The sequence below is a fragment of the Anastrepha obliqua genome, chromosome 2, assembly GCF_027943255.1.
Source record: "Anastrepha obliqua isolate idAnaObli1 chromosome 2, idAnaObli1_1.0, whole genome shotgun sequence".
NCBI classification, from domain to species: domain Eukaryota; kingdom Metazoa; phylum Arthropoda; class Insecta; order Diptera; family Tephritidae; genus Anastrepha; species Anastrepha obliqua.
This window is the reverse complement of record NC_072893.1, coordinates 86,932,300-86,953,581: the sequence shown is the minus strand read 5'-3', so window position 1 is coordinate 86,953,581 and position 21,282 is coordinate 86,932,300. Positions and strand designations below refer to the sequence as shown.

The 21,282-nt window shown below is 36.7% G+C and overlaps 1 protein-coding gene and 1 non-coding gene across 4 annotated transcripts in view; both read right to left on the bottom strand.

Annotated features, from left to right (window-relative positions):
- The window catches only part of LOC129239646 (ATP-binding cassette sub-family A member 13), a 103,026-nt gene that overhangs the window by 72,344 nt on the left and 9,400 nt on the right, over window positions 1-21,282 (bottom strand). The window lies entirely within an intron of this gene.
- Trnay-gua (transfer RNA tyrosine (anticodon GUA)) lies at window positions 11,477-11,572 on the bottom strand. The gene is made up of 2 exons: window positions 11,536-11,572; window positions 11,477-11,512 (listed from the first exon to the last, which is right to left on the bottom strand). It is a non-coding gene; the product is annotated as a tRNA-Tyr (tRNA).

Here is a 21,282-nt window from a genome sequence, read left to right as displayed (position 1 = left end):
TAAGTATTCATTCGATAGAACTATTTCAACAAAACTATTCTCTACAAAACTATGTTAATTGTATTTTTGGGGTAATTAATTTTTAGTTTTGAGGCTTAGAAGTCGAATACCCAGGAGGCAAAAATCAACATTTCCGACAGCTGCTCTTCTTTGCATTTCATCGAGATCAAAAAGCTGCCGAAGCAGCTCGGGACATTTGCGACGTGTATGGGGAAGGTGTCATAGGCGAGTCTACAGCACGGTACTATTTTGCAAAGTTCAAATATGGCGATTTTGACGTGGATGGCACGTCCCGCATCGGAAGGCCTTCTGAATTCGATGAAGAACATCGCAAATCACTTTCGAAGGAAAACGGTCGCCAAACCATATATGAATTAGCGAAAAAAATAAACTGCGATCTTAAAACTATTCTCAATCACATTCATTCACTTTTATCGAGAGCCTGGGTGTCTCACGAGCTCAACGAAAGAAACAAAGAAAGTCGCCTTCAAATCGCTTCTCAGCATTTCGCCCGCAATGGAACAATACGCAGTCATAAACAGCGCCCTTTGTATCGCATCGTCAAGGGAATTGCGAAATGTTGTCTATATATCAATATGAAGCAAAGAAACGAGTGGGTGTAGCATATACGACAAAGCCGAGAGTCAAGCCGGATCTTTATATAAAGAAGATCATGGTATGTGTTTGGTGGGACTAGGAGGGCATAGTGCACAGGAAAATGCCCGAAAAGAATGCCACGGTCAACAAGGAGCTCTACAGTGTCCAGCTACACCACGTTAATGAGGCCTTTCGACTGAAAAGAACTGATCGACATGGTCAAACCATACTTCTTCACGACAACGGCAGGCCTCATTTTGCACAGTCGCCAAAGCCGCATTCCAAGAGCTCGAATGGGAAGTCCTTCAACATCCGCCGTATTCTCCGGGCCTTGCACCGACCTTCTAATAGTTGCATGTGACTCGCTAGCCGCAGGTTGGCCCCTACCCCTGACATATTATATAAAAAAAAATTGTTACCAGATCAGTACACCTGCCCATTGTACTCATAACACTTTTCAGCCAAATCTGTCAGATTACGTAGATATCTGTCGCAATATTATGCACGAAAGCGGTGAAAATGTTAAGAATATCCTAATTTAGAAAATTGTATATGGATTACTGATAGATTGCGATAATTACTCCAAATCGAACAGACTTAATACTCATACTGTGAGCAGACGGTAGAATAGTCAATACTATGACTAGTTCTTATACAAGGTGGCACAAAATTAATCATCCAATCATTATTTTTTTAATAACTTTTTTACTACATAAAAACAAATGATTTTGACTGATGAAAATCTTAATTTACGCGCTCCTTTGAGTGTCTGTTTGAATACTGCAACTACCTAGTTCATAAATCTCAAATATGATTGACTTTGCAAATAGCGTTGGCTAAGATTATAATTTTGCACTACCTTAAATTTGAAGGTCTCCGTCGGTAAATCAGGGTAACAGGAGCACCATGTTTTCGGGTTGGGAGGAGTAGATGCATGGCTTTTGCCGAGAATTCCAAATATCTCAGAAACCCTCACGTGCTATTAATTTTTTGTTACGAATTGTTTCTTTATCACGCCAATGTACTACATATTTTATCTTATTTTCGATAACTTGGCCAATATGAAAATTGATACCAATTCACAAGCTCCAAACTTACCTGCGATTGTCCAGCGCTACTTTTTACTGCCACACGACCGAAGCTATCAATCGTTACAAAAAAGGCATTTTGAGGCGAATTAGTCGATGAAGTAAAAGGAATTGAAGACAATTACAAAAACTGGCATATAAAAATTATTTTAAAAAATAAATGAAGCGTTAAATACTATGGAGATAATTTCGAAGGGATCCAAATGACTTTAAGTACATAATTGAATTATTTTACTAGCAAATGCTTGGTATTTTTTTTTTAACAGAAGTTATGTCTATGAAAGTATTGCTACATTCTCGTTAGGTAGTAAAACAAATTGAAACTGCTAAGTTTGAATGTACAGTTACTAACAAATTGCACAGTCATGCATGTAACTCTAATCTCAGTATTTACTTGTCACTGAAATAAGTATCGGCAGTTGCTACTTATTAATGTCCACTCAGCTGCATGCAAGCAACAGCTATGTATTCTCATTCAACTTTATTATTTTCTATTCATATTTTAGTTCCTTCGAATTACCTCAAATTCATATTAACTGCATGCAAGCCAATATGTGCTTCGATTTCAGATGAAATACGAAACTTTGAGTTGCGGCGCATCTCTTTGCGCCAATCAATGAAGCTAATATTTTTTATTTACTCAATATATGAGATATAGTATACTTACTTATTAAAAGTAGCATATGTGTGGGTAAAATCATATATTTTTCGCAAAGTTGCAAACTGTAGAAGGACAACTTTAACTGCTTCCGCTATATTGGCGTTTTCAAGTTGCTCGCTTGAGTCTTTTGTTTATGAGGCGACGTTTAAGTAACTCAAATGTATGTTATTTTACTAGTAGTTACTGGATAGAAAAACCAATATTCAATATTGTACGTGACCTTTACATACATAAGTTTACCTGCCCGTTTACACTTCTTTTGACACATTTTTGCCATTGAGCCCTTCATGTCTCTCATCTTTTCATTATTCAAATTTTATTCGCAGATTGCAATAGCAACTTTTGTGACTGTTAAGTATTTTTTGTGTTGAACTCCGAGATATACAGAGAAACAAAGTTGTTTGCGGCCAGCAATCAGATCAGATCAGATCAGGAAAGCAGCTGTATAGATTTAATATATGATTAGTTGTCTTAAAAATAATAACTTTATTTTTTATAGCATATTACTTTCAGTCTTAAATTAAATTATTGTTCTATTTCGAAGAAAAATGTGTAATGATCTTCATAATTATTCCATATTTCCTCAATTGTAAATTAAAAAAAAAATATGGTGTAGATGAAATTCAGTTTGTGAGTATTATTGTGAAATGTAGCGATAAACGGTTTGATTCGCCACTTCTCTGCTTGCTATGCTTGGGCTCTGCTCACTTGGCGAAAAATTTGCATGTGAAAGCAACAACAAAACTATCGAAGAGGATTCACCGCTAGCGGGTATGGTTAAACCTCATAAAACTGGTATAACTCACTATTTTCAATGCTGCCAACTCTCTTTCTAGAGAGTTTAATTAGACCGTTGCAGGGAGACCTTTATTGAGTCAACCTTGCGAATTATCTTTTGGTGTTGCCAGTCGTGCTCACATCCCTTGGTAATGTTAGTTTTTAGTCTAAAGTCGAGAACAACATTAAGAAGAACGAGGGCACAAAATATGAGCAACACAAGTAACGAGTTGAAACAAAAAATGTATTCCTTGATCAACGCGGCCTTACTAAAACTCATTAGGTGCTTTCAAATAAACATAATTTTTAGCTGCTCTTTTCCAGTACTGCAAATATTACCCGTAGTCTGGGCAAAATAAATCCATTATTTTCTCGGTAGATGGGTGTAGTGATCGATACCGCGTAAAGTGTCATGCTGAAAACAGTGGACGACGTACGCAGTCCCTTACCGCAGCCCCTAACGAGCACAAAAACTCATCCCATGAGAACAACTGCGTTCTTTTAATTACATATTTACACAATACATCGGTTTATATGTGTATGTGTTTGGTTGCATCTACACAATGTTGCCATTAATATTTTCGCTTACACACTTTTTCACACGTCCGCGTTATCAGTTAAAATTTTTCATTGTTTAATAAACCAAAGCCAAAAACCAACAAATACAAATAGTTCATTTATCTATAATTAACATTATTCAACAGTGTTTTTAAGTTATTTTAATAAAAATTATGATTTTTCTAAGTTTATTTTGTAAATGATTTCGAAATGTACTGCTTGGCAACACTGGGTGGTGAGAGAGCAATCAGCTGATAGGGTTTTACGGGAATTTTTAAATATCGTGAAAAAAATCTACGATACGGAAGGAAGGAATTTTTCATTGGCATGGGGTTCTCATTAGTCTAATCGTAACAGCTGACAGGGGATTGCGTTTACGTCGTTCACTGTTTTCAGCATCAATCAAACAATCTAAAAATTATTTCATTATCAGGGTGACATTTGACACTAAAAAATTCGACAGCTGCTTTTTGTTTATTCCATTTAGTTGTGAGTTAGAGGGTGTTAACAATAGTCAACGAAGAGAATATTCGGTGCACTTTACAGTTTTTCTTTGATAAAGGCGAAATGCAATTTGGTTTCGTCGATTCCGTTCAATCATTTTTCATGCTAAATAAAACGTCAAATATGTCGATAAAAGAAAATATCGAAGTTGATCGGCATGTTAGTAATCGTAGCATCGCCCAAGAGCTAAAAGTCGACCAAAAAACAGTTTCGGACCATTTGCGCAAATCTGGATTCAAAAAGGAGCTGAATGTTTGGGTGCCACACCAAATAACACCAAAAAACAAGATAGATCGAATTTCCATCTGTGAAGCCTTTACCAAACGGAAAGAAATCGACACATTTCTTAAACGGATCGTGACTGGGGTTGAGTATTGGGCCGCGTACGAAAATATTGTGCCAAAAAGATACGGGTCAGGGCGTAGTGAAGCAGCTTAAAACAGTGGTTAAACCAGGACTACGGGCCAGGAAGGTTGTAATGTGTATTTGGTGGGACTTGAAAGGAATCATTTATTAAACAAATATTAAATTCAGATTTCTACTGTCAACAACTGGACCGTTTGAAGCTAGCAATTGGCCAGAAACGGCCAACAGAAGAGGTTTTATGTTCCATCAGGACAAAGCAAGGCCATACACGTCAATAATGACGCGCCAAGAGCTCCAGGAGCTTGGTTGGAAAGCTTTTATGCATCCGCATATAGTTCGGACCTGACACCAAGCGATTACCACCCTTTTCTTTCATTGCAAAACTTCCTGAGTGATAAGAAATTGGTATCAAGAGAAGATTGTGAAAATCGATTATTAGAGTTTTTGGCCAATAAGGGCCAAGACTTTTACGATAGAGGCATTATGAAGCTATCTTTAGGATGGTAACAAATTATGCAACAAAACGGTGCATATTTGACTCAAATTGGGCTATCCAAAACATCTTAAAAAAGTTTTAAATTTTACGCAAAAATAACGGATTTATTTTCCCCCAAACAACAAGTGACAACTATTCTCAACAAATATTTGACTTATCTGAATTATTTCACCTAAAATCAGCGATTACCTTGCCTGGCGCTGAACACAATTGCCATTGGTAGTACAAAAGCTATAGCAAATTTCAAAAGCGCTCACAATGTCCAGCGGAAATTGCCAACAATTTACTTTTATTATTGAGAAATAAGAAAAATAATTGGAAATATCTGAAGCAATGGGAGAAATTGAAATGTCAAAAGCAGGCAAATGCAATCAAATGCTATCAAAGGGTGACCAGATAGCTGTGATAATTTCTTGCAATAGTTAAGTTTCAATAGCTCTTAAAGAAAAGGTGACATCCAGCTGTTAAAATAATCAGTACAGTTTGGTATTTTATCGTTTAAAGCAGTTATCAAAATTCCGTCTCAGCTGTAAGTGTGCATATTCGGATTTTGCCCAACAACACATCTTCTCGGACGATGTCAATTTTTAGCTCAATTATTATGCAAACTAACAAAATTTGCCATTAATGGAATGAGTAGAATTAATTAATGTTCGACCAAGCTCAATTTATCTACAAAAATATATAGATTTATAGCATGGCAGTACCATTGGACACTATGTTTTTTTTTTTGTTTCAAAATGAAGAAAGAGACCAATACTATCAATTAGCCTTCATATAGAGCGACATTAACCGAAGTTCAATGATTAGATCGTGACAAAATAGATACATCTGAGCTTTGGTTCAATCAATATTAATGCTACACGTCAAAAAAGTGATCCAACGCTTGAATTTTGAAGGAGCCAGCCCCACAATGACGTTCATCAATTGGCCGCCGCTACCAAGCGACTTGATACCACTCGATTAGTTCCGCTGGAACTACGCCAGGTCTGCAATCTATGGATGAAGCAAACAACTGTGAACGAGCTCGATGCCAACATTCGAGACGCTATTGCAGAAACAGCGCCGCTCGCCGCTCGCCAATAACCAGAACCGAATCATCCAAAATTGGGCCGGCCGCTTGAAGCACTGTTAGCAGAGCCGAGACGAGCATTTGAAGTGTTGTTTAATTCAAACTTATTTCCTATCGTTCTTACCTCATCACCCTATATAAAACTAGAATAGGTTTTTTTTTTTGATGGTTTTTAATCCATTGAACATGAAAACCCCTTCCTGAGGTGATAATATATCACCGGAGACACATTTCTATCTCTACAGATCCCAGATCTCTACAATTTCGATTATATCTCTACAGTGGAAAGGATATAAAGAAATTTTTAAATTTGGCATATATCTATTAAAAGAAAGCATTTTTTATTCCATAGAAAATGAAGCAATTGGACCATATAACTTCAAACAAAATTAATGAATCATACAATTGAATTCATAAAGATGGCTGATACCAGAGGATTGATTTTCGTTGTGATCAGCGGTGATACACTGGCGTATGGAGAACGGCTTTGCTGTGACCGCTAGTAATTCACTAGCAGCGAACTTGTTGACTTTGTTGTTGGCCCAACGATGCCAAAATCACATCTGAACTTTTAACCGGAAATTAAATGCTTAACCAAGCGGACCTGATGCTACAGCCTGAACTAGAATTAAGTTAAAATATTTATTTCCTTCTAGAACAACAGCTGTGATAAATATAAGAATGTCTAGTCTAGATTGGTGCAATTGATGTTGTATAAAAATTTAAGAGCAACCAGTTACTGTGTTTTTGTGATTCCGTCCCAGCTATTTTGAAAAATGTTATTTTAAGAAAAACGTGGCCTACATCTTTCGAAAAATCCTCTAGCACACATTTTGTGTTGTATAATATTTAAGAAGCAATATAAAATTAAATTAATTTCAATTTCAATTTTACCCATCACTTCCACTAAAGGCTGCCGTAGTTTGAATTTTAATAAAAGCTGAATAAAAGTATTAAATTTGTCTGCGAAATATCAGAATTTATTGACCCAAAAAAACCAAAACCTGCTATAGCCACATTGGCACAAGTATGCAGATATGTATTTTAAAGCCGTAATTGCAAACAAATTTAAAATCGAAATAGCTAATAATTCAAAGTAAAATAAAAACACAACAAAGCCAAGTATAGAGGCAAGGCAAATAAATATTGCGAGCACGCAGAAAAATTAGCATGCGGAAGACAAATTCAAAGCAGCGAACGCTCTTTCCCTCCGTCATATCTCAATGCCTAAGTTTTAGTGTTGTGACGAAAAATTATAAGCAAAAGAAAAATGTAAAAAAAGAGGCGCGTGTTGAAATGATAATGAGAACATATCGAAAGAAAAGCGAAAAGTCGAAAAAAGGGAAAACGATAACAATAATAAAAATAACATTCACTTTCCATAGCCCATCGTATGCGGCTGGCGAACGAACGCACATAGCCGACGGGGCGACTGCCTTATCGGCTGATTAGACGTGTGGAAGCTTTGCAGCCTAAGTAGCCAACCAGTGGCTTATGGACTGACTGATTACAAAAAAAATGGTTTTATTTGTTTATTTAACCGGTGGCAGCGGCTATGACGCTACGTGCATACATAGTACAAATATTTGCATAAATTTTATAATTAAAGTATGTGCGTATGAATATATTCGTGTAGTGCAAGTGCAAATTTCAAAAAATAATTAAATATAGCGTGGTTTTTTAGCTCCATGAGAACTATCGATATCGATAACTATGGTTTGACAACTGAGAATGTCCTACCGTGTTGACATTTCTGTTCAGTAAGGTTTGGAAAGTCATCATGAATCGATGAACGCCATAATAACCAACTTCCAAATTGTGAAAATTTACTTTGAAGAAAATAAATCGGTTAGTGGAGTGCATAGAGCACGCTTAACAATCAAGCAAAATCAATTTGGTGACAAATTTCTTTCCAAAAGTTCTCCTCTTCGCTGGCTGCGTTCGTTCGTGCGATTTAACGCCTGTGAACTACTTTTTATTTGGTTATTTTAAGTCATTAGTTAATGCAGACAAAGCAGCAACTTTTGAAAAATTGAAAGCCAATATTCAACACACCATTGACGCCATACGGCCACATTTATTGGAAAGAGTGGTCAAAAATTGGACTGACCGAACTCGGAGCCATATGCCGAATATCATATTAAAAAATATAAATGACGTGAAAATATGAGATTATAATAAAAAACTCATTCCAAGAATATTTATATTTTGTATTATCATTTTAAGTGCTCAAGCTTTAAAAAAATACCCGATATACTGATTTGTGCTACATTTCCTTACACGTAAAATTATAATCGTTTTCATAAAATTATTTATTACATATTTATTAATTATTTATTTATCATTTTTCTCTCTATTAGGTTTAGTGTAACTATATAAGTATGTATACAGGTATATTTTACAACACACTTCAAGTTTGTTTGCGCGAGTCAAGGACAGAACTGCTTGGCAAACGGGCAGATAAAGGGCATTAGTCTACGATTTCAGCACCTGTGCAATTATGATACCTTAAAGGGGCTACTGTCAATATTTATTCACAGACACATTTCCACCTAAACACATACATACAGATGCATCCAGTATATTCTAAAAATGTCACACAAAAGTACAGATGTGCTAATTGCACCATATAATTTCATTAGTTGAATAAAATGTTCACTTAAATTATTAAGTAGGCAAGCTGGCATATTAAATATTTTTCTTAAATACCTTAAATGTATAAGTGCACTAGCAGCGGGCATAAAAACAAATGTCATGAAAACCCATATATGGTAAATGCGCTATTGTGAAAACACTTGTAGAAAATTTTACAACAAACAATTAACCCTCCGATGTTCATATGGGTCTGGCCAGACCCATTCGATCTTTAAATGTATGTAGATCTTTTATTTTTAATATCTGAGGCTTCTTAGTCCATGACTTCCTAAAATGTAGTGTGCTAAACACAATGAAGTAGCAAAATTAAGATTTTTGCTATATTTGTTGTAAAAATAATAACTTTAAACTAATTTCGTTAATAAAGCTCACATGGGTCTGTGCAGACCCATATAAGCTTCTCATGTAAATTGGTTAACCGTTAGGTGTAAACAACTAAACTGTTAGCGGAGGCAGCGGCAGAGATAATTTTTTAGTTGACATTTGAAAATTAAAGTGAATACGTGTTTTTAATTAGTGGGACGTGTTTTTTTTTTAATAAAATGGAACAAGTAAATATGGATGAAGTTGATGTGATGACGCATTTGCTTCGCAAGCTAAGTGCAGCAATTATGAGTCCGGAAGAACGTCAGCGACTTTAGGCACAAATTGAAGAAATTATGGGACAGGAGTCCGATCCATTTGAAACAAGTGGCGACGTAGAAGATGATGAATATTTTCCAGATGAAGATGACTTCGGTGAAGCATCAGATATAGAACAGGAAATCGAGTTAGAGGCTGTTCTGGATGAAAACCATGATGATATTGAGAATTTGTATAGAGAAGCTATCGCCCTTCAGGCTTCAACCACAATGCAGTCATGCAGCACATCTATTACCCATGGCCTTATATACAGGTCGAAAGATGGTAAGATGTGGAATTCAAATCCTCCACCACCTGGAAGGCCTTGTTGTCACAATGTTACAACTTTTACTCGTAAAGGGCCACTACGAGGAGCGTCACCGCGTCATAAAGCTCTTTTCAAGATATTGCTGTCTCCTGAAATCGTAAGTATCATTGTGCGGGAAACCAACAGAAAAGCCGTTGAAGCGTTTCGTCTATGGAATGAAAATCATCCCAGTAATAACCAGCGTTCTTGGATAATGGCTAAAGAAGACGAAATGTATGCTTTTTTTGGGATGCTACTTATTGCTGGTGTATTCCACTCGAATTCTCAGCCAGCGAAAGAATTGTGGGCCAGTTACAATATGCCAATTTATAAGGCCACTATGTCATTCAATCGGTTCAAGAGCTTAACTACTTTCATCCGTTTCGATTACAGTGGTACTCTTGCTGAGAGGTTGAAGCAAAGCAAATCTGCTGCCCTGGACGATGTATGGCTCACGCTGATGGCCAATTTAGAGAAAGCATACACTCCGGATTGTCATGTAACCGTCGATGAACAGTTATTTCCATATCGTGGGCGCACTCGATTCACCCAATATATTCCGAGTAAGCCGGCAAAATAAGGCATGAAGTGTGGTGGATTTGTGACTCTGTTTCAAACTACCCTTTGAAAGGTATAGTTTATACCGGAAAACCACCACGTGGCCAGCGAGAAACGAACCAAGGTGAACGGGTCGTCATGAAATTGATGGAAAATTATATGGACAGCGGTAGGACTGTTTATGCTGACAATTTTTTTTCAACATACAACTTGGCAGAAATGGTGATGGATCGTAGAGTGGCTTTCGTCGGTAACGTAAGATTGTTATCACAATAATAATATCGCTCTGTGCTCGTATATGGCAAAGCCGAAAAAGCCAGTAATTATGTTATCCACTGCCCATTACCGTCAAAGCACCGATCCATTGAAAGGATTCAAGCCAGATCAAATTTTGGACTACAATAAATTTAAAGCGGGGCTAGATACAATGGATCAAATGTTGACTGTCTATTCGTGCAAACGCTCGACAAACCGTTGGCCACTGGCAATGTTTTATAATATGCTTGATATTGCCGGTTTGGCCTCATTCATCATCTATGACGAGCTGAATCCGGCAAAGCAGAGTGATAAGAGGCGCTCATTTATCATTGAATTGGCACGGCAGCTAGTTATCCCACATATGACGAAACGGGCGACTAACCCATTAGTATGGAGGTTTGCTAATATAAGACAAGCAATGAATCTTTTCAATATCAAGGTGAGTATGAATTATATACACACCTACATATATCTCCGCGTATAAAGATATGTGTATGCATGTATTCATATTTACTAATTTAAAATAAATTATTTCGCTACTTTTAGATAGCGGAATCTTGTCCATCGACATCAGATGCAGCACAGCAACAATCATATGCTTAAGTTGCTTCAACACGGTTCTTCTTCTTCTAAAAAGCGACGTAAAACTCGTTATAACTGCAGCAAATGTAATCGTCCCATATGTCTTAATGAACATTCCATGCAACTATATAGTTGTAAACCCAATTGCCTTTCGTAATTAATACTAATCCGTTCAAATAAATAAATAAAATTATTTTTAAAACCGTATTGCTTACATTATTTGTATGGGTCTGGCCAGACCCTTATGATGCACTTACCGCATCATAAGGCACCGAACATCGGAGGGTTAAATAGGTTAGATGCAAACAAGAAGTCAACCATGTAGGAATTATTTAGAAAAAACAAAAAACAAAATAATTACATAAAAAGTTGTAACTCCTTCGAGCCGGATTTGAACCAGCGACCTATGGATTTCTGCTTAATTTCTAGTACACTCTACAGTCCACCGCTCTACCAACTGAGCTATCGAAGGTCTTGTATAGATGAGCAGAAATTTATGCTATCAACGCGCCCAACAAATAGACACTACAAATCGCTAGTGAAGAGCTAAAATACAATAATAATGAAGTGCTTGAGGCTAAGCGCTGATATGATAAGATTTCAAAAGCTTATTTCTGAGTACAAACAAAAGCCTGATAATATATACATCTTGCACACACATTACATTGTTTTGATACGAAAATCCTTAATTTGATTACACGACTTTCGATGGCAATTAAATACTTAAAAATATAATATATATTGCATTATATCTTTAAGCAAAGTAATTCATCTAGGTCAAGTAGGTATTAAACGGTATCAGTTACTCTTGCATACCTCTGTGTGTGCATTATCTGCGATAACACTGCTACTGTCGCTGAAGTTTTTTTGTTATCATACGCCAGGTGGGTTTTAAATGAAAGTTTTTTATCTAGCATAATACCAAGGTACTTAGTAGCTGGTACAGCCGTGACTCTGAGTTCGCCAACTCAAATTTTAACTTCCCCCAACTTCTTACTGCCAGAGAGGAGAACCGCCTTCGTTTACAACTCCGCGAGCTGAAAACCATTTTTTAAAAGCCACGTCTGTACAACCTCTACTGTGTCACAAATATCACTTAAATATTCCGTTGTTCCAATCACGGCGATGTCGTATGAAAAAGCGCTTATTTCGATTCCTCTGAATATCTTGAGACGGAGGACCCCGTCGTACATAATGTTTCACAACAAGGGATCCAGTACGAAGCCTTGAAGGCTTCCGTCTGTGACAAAGCGATTTTTCCTGCCTGTTGAGGTTTTACATATAATATATTCCAACAAACAGTCCTGAAAATAGCTTTGTGTGAGTCTTCTTAGATAGAAGAATATTCCTATACCATCCAGTGTATCTACAATCATTTCTCAACTACCCGTGTTGAAAGCGTTTTTGATATCCAGGGTACCAATTAAGCAGTATTGCTTGGATCCTTCGAGCCAACGAGCATAGCTTTTCTAAAACCCAGCTGGTTATTGGATATACCTCCTTTAGCTTGCCCCTCTATCTCGAGGCGGTTGCATATAACTCGCTCTAAAACTTTCCCCACTGAGTCGAGCTTGGAAATTGGCATGTAAGTGAAAGGTTTCGAGGGAGGTCTACCGCGTTTCTCTTGCAAACTAATGGAAAAGTTTCTTCAAATAGGCATTTGTTAAACAGATTCAAAAACGATGGCGTCCAATTATTAACAGCCACTTTCAAAATCAAATTTCGGATTCCGCTGGCGACTTATCATCCTCGACACTTGTGGCAGCTTCTAGGACTTCATCACAGGTTACTTTCTCGAATGAGCTCTCCTGGGCATGTTGGGGTGGCCTGTTTAGTGTTATTGAGCGATCTTGTACGCTGTTCCTCATGGATTGTTCTCCTCTTTTTGATAATCCTGTAACATTCCTTTTCATTAGAACAAACAGTAAAAGTCTTGCCGACGCAAGGTATTATGGACGCATGGTATTTTGAGTACATCGCGCATTGCGAGCGGTGATTCAAGAGGATTCAGTCTCAAAAATACTCTAAATAATATTTTTGTTACATTATAGGAGAATGAAATAACTGATTGTAAATTTAACCAGAACAGGGTTACGTCTAGTTGGGGATTTTTCAACGTTTATATTACCGTTAATTCCAATGCAATGCTATAATTTTGAGTAAAGGTTTATTTAGAGGTTATACTCGATTTGATGAAAATATAGTTTACGGCCTTTTTATATTATTTTCAGAAAGAACTACTACTATGGTGGGAGGTTTGACTAAGGGGCGCTTTTTGTGAGTGAGTGTAGTGAATTTTAGATACTCACATTATTTGTGCGTATAAGGACCGTTTTCCAACTAGCCCCCATTTATTTATAGTAGGTACTTTCAGAGGCTTATTGTTCCACAATTTATATGGATGCACGGCAATATCACTAAGGTGGTGCAGCTTCTTTCTGCTTAGTGCAGGACATTTACAATTAATTAAGGTGATGTACATGAAAAAAAGCAAAGTGGCTCGCAGCAACTCCTCCATCCTTGCCATAGTTTCAGATCTAGCAAATTCATCTTAGTCAGCCAGTTGAAAGAACGAATACAGTTAAACGGCACTTAATGTTAAAATTAGGAATAGTTTTTCTGATTGGTTAGTAAAGCTCACTTTATTGTTTAGATATGTGACAAAGGCCATAAAATACTTCACTTGCATAATGAATGAAGAAAATCGTTTGTTAACGTTATCTTGAGTCGGTTGAAAGTGTTTGAGTAGGATGTGCATTCAGTTCTAAGTGGGATGGCGTGACGTAAGTCTCAGGAAGTGGCATTTTTTTTATTTCTGCATTTGCAAGAAAAATGCTAAGATGCCGTTGGCATTGGTTGTAAGAATAATTTCATAGCACTCAGAGGATTATTGATATCTTAGCAATATTTCAATTTCTACTGTACATCACAACTCCATATACATTTGTATGTTTTATGCTTATAACATTGAATATATGAGTGGTTAATTATCAATTAATAATTAGGAGTCTCATTTCGAAGGGTCATTACATTTGAGTTTCTGAGTGTAAGGCTTGGAAAATATATGAGTTCTCCTGCTAATCTTCTATTGCGGCATACCAGGATATTTGCTATCGTTGCTCTGCGATATGTTAGCTTCATTCAGTTGTACTCATATGGATGGATAGTTGTCTCGATTGGAGTGCAAGCTTTCTGGGCAGATGTTGTTTCATTGAACTTTTATTTTGAGCTAGCGAATGATCTTTTCTAGGTTCGTTAGAGTTTTTGAGAAACCAAAAACCGAAAAGTATTTACTACTGAATAGCACAGTACTATCATCGTCAAGAGACTCAGTGGGAACACTCGCTCTAATTGAACTGTAGGCAGATCGCATATGAGATGGTAAGGAACCCAAGATGTTACTCTGTAGTACACGAACTAAAATTTCATAGAAGGTGCACTGCTTTAATCTTTCTTACACAAGAAACTGTTTACTATTCAGATAAATTCATAGTAATCGATAAAATTTTAAATTATGCTTTAACGGGAATGTGCTTGGGAGTGCCTCGTTTAAAAAAAAATTACGTGACTTTTTTTTTATTTTTAAATAACAACAAATTTTCCCACTGAAGCGAACGCTTTGCTAGAAAAAGTCTGACCATGAGAATAATCTAAATTGCTTTCATACTAAACCAATTTGTTGCTAAACCAGCTACAATAACTAATGGCTATTCAGCAGTGTTATTTAATTTATATAATTTATATATTTATAATTTTTTAGAAAATAATTTTGTTTCACATAATTCTTTATACCTATTTATCTATGCATGTATCTGGTATGACCAACAATGAAATCTGGCCAAGCGTGTTTGTTTTTTTTAGTTACTTCCTGTCAAAAACTTTACGTAATGCATATTGATGCAAAAATGAATGTTTAAATTTCGCCATCTTATTTTATACAAATTGAAAACTATGCAAACTCGAAAGAATACTCTACAGCAGCTTTAGGAAATCTGACTCAGCATAAAAAACACAGTGCAAAGAAAAGTTACTAATTACCCTGCGGTACATTTTTTTTTTTTTTTTGTTTTTTACCACTCGGAAGTGATTAACAGCTTTTAATGCATTATGAGACGCTGAACCTGAATTTGGATACAGAAATTTACCAATTTTGAGAACAAAGTAAGTCTTATATAAGAATGAATACATAATGTATGTAAAAAATGTCAAACAATGGGAAGCTGTTTGACGAGGATTTTTGATTGAGGCATAAAACTTTTTATGCAAATACAAACGCACACTTCAACTTGTATGTGATCTGGCAAATATCAGTTCGTAGTAGCAGTTCGTCTATGAGAAGTTAAAGTTATTAAAAATTACTTCCGAATCCTTTCAAATCCCATCAAATAGAGTATGTGCACTACTTTTAATAGATAGTGTGTATGCCTGTGAAATTACGCACTGGTCGAAATACGGAAAGCATTGCAGCCTTAAGAGCTTCAATTAAAAAGGCGAAATCAGATAAATTGGGAAGCTCTTTGTGAACATTGTGGCAAATTTTGCTTAGAGATGAACTGCAACTGTACACTGTACACTGCATGATCAAATTAGTGGTAATTGAAGAGAAGGAAATTTCTCCGAGAGGGCTTTGCAAAAATTATGTTTTATGCTTATGTTAGCTTCTGATTTTATTAGCTCGTGCAGCTAAATGTTAATTACATGTCCACTTACAGTTGATATTAGCGGTTGCTGTTAAATAACATTCTCTGGTACAACAATATGGAATTAGCATTGGGCTTTGATGTTCTATTATCAGAAAATGTTAATGACATTAATACATTAACATTCTCTGCTATTGTTATGAATGGATTCTAACTAAAAGATTGCAAGTGAACAAAGCATTGGTTTAATTTTCGAATAACTCCCGAAATTCAGCTACATTTTTTTACGAACTATGAATTGTGAAATTTGTGTATGTATTTAAATTGCGTTTTTTGACTAATATTTTCTGTAAATTATGATGTAGTACAAAATTGATGAAATCATATTAGAATTCGGTGTTACGATATTACGCAATACTATTGATTTAAATAAAAGTCTGTAGGTTAGTCAATAAATGTTCTAGAGTCTATTGTTTACAAATACGCATATGTTTATGAGCTCTTACAAAAAATTTGAATTTTGTAAAAAAACCTACAGTAACGTTATCACCAGCTGAGAAATAGTTTCATTCATATGTATGAAGGTATGTAAATATACAAGTATATGTATGTGGAAGAACATCAAACGCACACCATTGGAGGAGGCGCTCGGCCAAACACCCAGCAAAGAATGTATGCGCCATTTACATATGTATATACAGGGTGCGTACGTTATTTGAGGGCAGCTTTAGAGCAAAATTAATTAGCTTTTATTTTGAATAAAATTTAATGAGACTTCACCAATCCTCCTTATTCATATTGATCATAAAGATATTAATTGCAGCCTTCAAAGAAAATAAAGTGTTTTTACTAAGCTTATTGGTTTCAGGCTCAACTACAGCTCATACGTAGTAATCCAGGGGATTAAGGTCTGGGGAGTTAGGCGACCATAAGTTCGGTGTTATGTGGTCATGGAAATTTTCAGACAACGAATCTTGTGTTGCCATCGCTTTGTGTGAAGGAATGGTGCTCAAAGTTGTATGGGCTAACACCACGCACACTAGCAACCCAGTATTTCACTACTGTCTCTAGAACCTCGATATATGCAGTAAAATTCACTCGAAAACCTTGATTAAAGAAGTGCGATCGCAATACCTACATGTCCTCTGTTGCTGACAATACTTAAAAACATAACAGTGACTGGACACTTCGAGCCATCTGTCATTCTGCGGTTACTCTTGGTCAAAGTTTTTTCTTCAGAAAAAAACTTTAACATTCCAGGCACTTCCGAGTGTTTAATTTTATTTAGAAGGCGTCTTGATCACATAACACGCTGTTCTCGTGTTTGCTTCGACATAAACTGTCTTCTGCGCATAACGTAGCATTTATACCGGAGACCTCCATGGGCAACTCGGCGAAAAAGACCCTCAGAAATATTAAAGCTCCCTCATTGATTTTGAAGCATTCTGGTCAATTATCGCTTGCACTTGTTGTATAAATTCTGCAGATCGGACACTGTCACAACGTTTCTCGTGTTTTCTACGTTTTGCAACAGATTCTACATCGCCGCTTGATGCTTCCAATTCACTGTAAACCTTATGAACAAATAAACGAGCACACTTAGAAAAATTAGAAATTTCTAAATCGGTGTGACTTGCAAATAAAGCAACAATAACTGTGTGTCTATTCACTTCTTGAGTTAAGTTGTAGTCCTCCATGGCTCATCTGAGAAAAAGCTAAAAATAATGCTTGCAGAAAGTTAAGATTAAATTAGAGTTGCCATAACATAACTCCATAACCATTAAACGTATCTTAACCATGACAATATCTACTGTCATCTATTATTGGTGCCATAGCCACAGACAGACGTCGATATTTACATATATTGCCATTCATTTGTTCATTTCAAATGTGCAGAAACTAAAGAAAACATAACAACATAAGCAGTGACGAGAAAATTAATAATTTATTCATTAATATAGTGACATTTTACAGGGTTTGATTGAAAAGTAATGAGCCTTATTTTTTTTTAGCAGTTTTATTAAACCTTTTGGCTTATACAACTAATATTCTTCAAAATAGGACCCTTGAGCGTCAATACACCGCTGGTAGCGGTCCTTCCACTGCAGGAAACATTTTTTTGAACTCATCCCCCGGAATCGCGTTAAATTCGGCTGTCACAGCTTTTTGGATCGCCTCGATGGAGACGAAACGCCTCCCCTTCAGCTTTCTTTTCAGGCGCGGGAACAATAAGAAGTCCGGAGGGGACAGGTCTGGGCTGTAAGGTGGGTGGGGAAGCACCAGAACCCTCATCTTGGCCAGTGCAGAGGTGCAGAGGTGCAGAGGAAGGCGGTGTGCGCCGGCGCATTGTCGTGATAAAGGGCCCAATTGTTGACGAGGTCGGGCTGAACCCGGGCGACGCGCTTTTTCAGCCGTAGGAGCACTTCTTTGTAAAATGCCGCATTTACAGTGCTTCCTGGAGGTACAAACTGTTTAGCTGTACGCAAAATTTGATCGAGTAACGTTGCTCCAACGACCGCTGCATTTTCGCCACTGCAAAATCCTAACACACTTTTAAAACAGCTTTCACGCGTGGAGCGATGTTGACGGCACCACTGTTGCCAGCGAACCGGGACCGGTTTCTAGTGGAAGGGGAAGGTTCAACGATCATTTTCCCCCACCAGCCGATTCGGTTGATCGCTTGGCAGACGCTCCGCGCGGGAAGGCTCATTACTTTTCAATCAAACCCTGTATGCCACGATGTAGCAAAGACCCAAATTCAATTGGTCTGTACGGTTACGGTTATGAATTCGACATTATGTCATGTCACCTCTAATCGATTACAGTGTGGTCCAAAGGTTGGTTTAATCAGCGGATTTATGTGGTTAAGGCTATGGCAACGCCAACTACCTTATGCACCCTGTATTTACATATGTATGTGTGTATTAGTCGACTTCTAAATAGCAAATTACTTTAGAAGTTCTAAAAGAGCAACAAAAAACTGTAATTCAATCTGGTTTTATAAAAAATATAATTTCTATTTGGTGTTTATGAATTTCAAAAGAAAAAAATATGCAAACACATTAATAATTTCCAAATAATATATTAAAAATGCAAAATCAAACTGGTTATTATATAAGGTACTTTTTATTGTTAAATCTTTGTTTTTGTGTTTGAGCATTTTCTAAATCACTTTGCTGTTCACTTTTATAATTATAATTATTATTTAAGCTTCTTAAAGCACCTTGATATTTGTGTTGTGACATTCAGTCGATTCGCTCGCGGTTGCGGTCTTTTCAGCTTATTTGAAGGTTTAATTGCAATTAATTAATATGTGCATTAGCTCTGATACTAAATTAAGCAAAAAAGTCGCTTCAGCTGTTTAATATTTTAAGAAGGCACTTTTGTTGTGCTGAAAATTTTTCAAAAGTAAATTTTTTATTTCTTTTGACGGATTGGCTAATTATCGACGATCGTTATCATCTGATAAAATTTTTTTGTAACTGCATATGTAGCCACTTCGAACTGCTTGGTTACTCAAGTGATGTAGGTACTCGTATGAGGTGATGTGTGAGCCGATTAAACAGCCTGCTGCGCCATTCAATAACTTACTCACTACCAGTTCATTTTGATTCATTGCCAAGTAGCATTTGTTTTATGGCTTAACATATTTCTCTACACACAAGTTAATTGCTGTTTATTTTCTCTGATTATTTGAGAAATTATAAAACTCAATAAATAAGTTTTAGTGCATTCGATACTTGGGCATATTTAAAACAGATAATATGAAATAATTCTAAATGCTCTTCATGGAGTTAAAATGACAAACAAACAGGAATAGAGTTGGTGAAATAAAAGTAGCTCGCCCCACGCTGAAGAATCAATAACAAATAATCAGATGCATGTAGCGCTAAAACACAGCTTTAAAAACACAGATACCTGAATCGTTGGATGAGTAGCCGCTGGCGAGTAGCCACTCTAGCGCGTCTGGTCTATATTTGTATGTTGTGTTAATTTATGAAAATGTGGGGCATTGTAAATGGCAAGTGCGGTGTGAGGAAGTGCAGTGAATAGGTGACGCGTCGTTTGATCGATATGCCTGTTTCTCTTTTATAATATGCCTGTACGTACATTACTTGTATATATGCTGCATAGCTGAACCAACAACAAATCCGGTTTCACTTTTTTCTATGCGTACGGTGGCGTTACATTGCACAATGGCATGATCAAAACGCATACAGTATTTCTTGCTTATTATACGTACGTGTACACTGTACGACAAAATAATGGTTTTTCAAAATAAGAAAGTTCCGGCAATGGATCCTGGTAGAGATAATAAGAAAATATACGACATTCGGGGACTTGACCGTTTACATCTGAAATTTATTTGAGGCGGGGGCCTAACTTTCACACTTCGGCACATTTTTATGATAAATCGGCATAGGAAACTATGTGATCTTTACACTTTAGATATATAATGTGTTCAGCAGTTGTACAGCAAAAAACGAGAAACTTTTTTGTGGAAAATTTAACTCTCTAACTACTCAATAGATGTGTCTTTTTTGTCTCTTTTTCGGGAAAGTGCTAAAAATGCACCTAACAGAGGAATATAGCGGACTGTACTACAAAAAATGTACTACAAAAATATTTGTGGGAAAATTCTACTATCAGCCTCTTAATACGCCAAATCTTAAAATTCAAATGTGAAAATCGAAAATGTGCACTGTAACTTGCATATGTATGCATGGGTGTTTCTTAGCTGCATGAGACCTCTCTTTTGACAGCTGACTGTGGTTTGACAGCTGAAAGGGGCAACCCAGTTTGGCAAGTCATCATGAATTGTTTAGCGCCAGAAAACACTTTTAAATTGCGAAAATTTAATTTTTAAAAAATTAATCTGTTCGCGAGTTCATAGAGCGAAATGTTGAAAAGACGTCGATTTGTCGTTGTTCTTAACTTGTCTTTCGTAAGGTTCTTGGCTCACATATACATATATATATAATTGGCGCCTACACCCTTTTTGGGTGTTTGGCCAAGCTTCTCCTCCTATTTGTGGCGCGCGTCTTGATGTTGTTTCTCAAATGGTGGGGCTTACAGTTTCACGCCGACGCCGAACGGCAGATATTTTTTATGAGGACCTTTTTTCATGGCAGAAATGCACTTGGAGGTTTGCCATTGCCTGTCGAGGGGTGACCGCTATTAGAAAAATTTGTTTCTTCATGTTGGTCTTTCACTGAGATTCGAACCACGTTCTCTCTGAATTCCGAATGGTCGTCACGCACCAACCCATTCAGCTACGGCGGCCGCGAGCCTATAAATTACAGCTCGTGCACCAATTGAAGCCAAATGACCATCGTTTGCGTCGCATTTTTGCTCAGCACAAATTGGATTTGTTATTCGGATTTATTGGGAAAATCATAGCGAACATACGCCGGATATCATATTCAAAAAATAAATGCCCTGAAAAAATCCAACAATATTTCTATTTTGTACTAGTATTTCAATTTCTCAAGCTTTTCAAAAAAACACTCCATATATTGAAAACAATTTTTAGTTTGGTGGC